This window comes from Kryptolebias marmoratus, linkage group LG15 (assembly GCF_001649575.2).
Source record: "Kryptolebias marmoratus isolate JLee-2015 linkage group LG15, ASM164957v2, whole genome shotgun sequence".
In the NCBI taxonomy this organism is placed as follows: Eukaryota; Metazoa; Chordata; class Actinopteri; order Cyprinodontiformes; family Rivulidae; genus Kryptolebias; species Kryptolebias marmoratus.
The window spans coordinates 17,743,833-17,746,702 of record NC_051444.1 but is presented as its reverse complement, the minus strand read 5'-3'; positions in this window follow the sequence as shown (position 1 = coordinate 17,746,702).

Sequence of the window (2,870 nt, the reverse complement as noted above, 5' to 3'; positions counted from 1 at the left end):
AACTAAATACTGAGTGCTGTACATGCTCATACTTTTCATGTTCATACTTTTCAGTTGGCCAACATTTCTATAAATCCTTTGTTTTTATTGGTCTTCAGTAATATTCTAATTTTCTGATATGATGAATTTGAGATTTTCATTTGTTGTCATTTGAAATCATCAAAATTAAACGAAATAAACATTTGAAATATATGAGTTTGTATGTAATGTATGAATATAATATACAAGTTTCACTTTTTAAATGGAATTACTGAAATCAATCTACTTTTTCATGATATTCTAATTTTATAACCAGCACCTGTACAGTAGGTCTATCACTTTTTGTTCTCAGAATATTCCCCCTGGAGGTTATTAATTTCCCAAATGTTCTCATGACACATCTCTGTATTGGATTGCAGGGATTGGCCCTCCTCCAGGGAAAAAGGCACCATCAGCTGTGATCCCAGTGTGCTTGGCAGAAGAAATACAGCAGCTCTGCAAATGGAGGACAAAGAGGAAGAAAGAATGAAACCCAAATGTCAACTTGTTCAGTGGAATCACTCCGATCTACAGCAAAATGAGTCCGACGGAACGACAAATGCAACCCCAGATCCATAAAAGTTGAGATGTGTAAAATACAAATGCAAACAAAATGCAATGATTTGCAAATCTCAAAAGCCTATATTTTATTCACAAAGAAACATAACGTTTAGACTAAAAAATAGGCCGTGTTTTGGGAAAAAAAAGAAGGTAATTTTGAATTTGATGGCAGCAATCGGTCCCAAAAAAGTTGTGACGGGGGACAACAAAAGGCTGCAAACGTAAGTAGTTGGAATCACAAACAGCTGGAGGAGCACAGTAGCATTCGCGCTGACAGGAGGCACGGAGGAGAAGCAGGATTATTTGACCGCACGGGTCTGAAACTGTCATGACATTACTGGTGAGGTGCAGTGTGCGGTTTGTGGATGGAGTCCTTGCACAGACGGACAGAAGGCCTGACAGGTGGAGCTCGAAGGAGGGGTTAGATGGAGGCTGGTGAAGACAGAGAGAACGGTTAAATTTAGCCAATGGCTCTGCTTGGGTGGAGCTAATCCTCTTTGCACTCGAATTATCTGGCCTTTGGATTAGAGAGCTTTGCCTCTATGCAAGACATCTACTCTCTAAAATGATGTCCCATCGCAGGCCGTACCAAGTCCTCGGATGGTGGGGGGGCGACTGGGCTGGCAGACTGAATAAAAACAAACGGAAACTGGTGAAAAATGTTTGCTTTAGAGTCAATTACAGCTCTGCTCATTTTGCAGCTCAAAGCAAAGTCCTCCCATTAAACCAAAGATTGAAACTTGGTGATTAATGTATGGAAAAAATTAGGAAAAATTATCTTTAAATGAACATTTTTTTTTTTTTTTTTACTTATAATACAGGTAATAAGAACATTTTGCACAGGCATTTTTTGCAGATTGTACTTCCCAGTGTGAGTTTAAAATGCACATTTTTCTTTTTTTTTTTATTAGCTGGAAGCTGACGTGTCGGGCTGAGTCATTATAACTCCTAAAATATTCACAACAGGTGATGACAGGTGCCTGTTGATTAGTAAACAGTGCCACTTTCTGCCATTCAAATAAACGGTTGCGCTAAATTTCATCATGAAACTACAACAATAAACAGACTTAGTCTGCAAGCTTAATGGCTCTGCTTGTGGTCCAAATACTAGACTATTTGAAACATGTCTTGCAAATAATTAGAGCTGTTTTGTGTCCAGAGCTTTTTTGGAAGCGTAAAGCCTTTCACATTCACCGTACAGGGCAGGTTAAGCAACCGAAAGCCGACGACACGAAGATCCTTTTGCCCACTCCACGCTAAACAGCACATCTATATGTCAAAAGCTTTTCATCCTATGTGATTTATTATCATTTATATGCTCTACTCTGGCCTGGGAAAAAAGCTTGGCATTAGCCCGGCACACAATCCGAACCCGACTTCTGTTCACTCCGCGGCATCAAGGCTGCTTCCTGTCATATATTTTCTGTATGTAAACCCAAAGAGTGATGTTCTGTGCAGGGGAGCTGCGATCATTCATCTCCTGCTCAAGGTGCCACTCAGACACATCAACATAAAACACTCATCCACACCCCAGAAATATAAAACCCCTGCCCCCTTCCTGCCTGCTTCAAGGGAAGAAAAATATTTCTGCCATGTTCTTTTTTTTTTGTTTCTTTAAAAAAAATTTTTGCTGATTTGCTTATCTGGAGCAACTCGGGATGAATGAGCAGCCACTGTGGTGATTCAATGTCTCACTCAAGGACACTTTGGCACGCAGCCATTCTGTCGCTTCTGCTTATGGGACAAAAAGGGGGGTGGGGGTGGGGGTGCATCAGGCCCTGCAGGCGGCCATTAACCAACTGACACCAGCAGAGAAAAACTTTTTGGTGTAGTGTTTGGATGTAATCTCAAAATGTGGACACTTTGATTTTTTTTTTTCCTCCCCACAACAATTATTGTAAAACACTGGAAGGCTGGAGGCCTCGCTCGAGTTTCCATGACAACAGGCATCTGCCTCGCTGAAGTGTCCTTGAGCCCTCTTTTTGAAAGAGGAGCGAAACCAAAAGACAGAATCTCTCAATCTCTCTTCTGGCGGCTGACAGTGACCTCTGACCTCTTCGTGGAGGATCGCTGACAGAGATGAGTAATGAAATAAAAAAAACGTCCTGCGGAGGAGCTACAGTCAGTCAGCTGCTGAAGGAGCGCACCATCAGGCTCCAGAGGTGTGGGGAGGGCGGTTCTGGGGAGTGTCCTGAGGGATGAGCCCTGAGCGGGAGGGGTGGTGTGGCTGGTGGTGTGAGTGTGTGTGTGTGTGTGTGTGTGTGTGTGTGTGTGTGTGTGTGTGTGTGTGT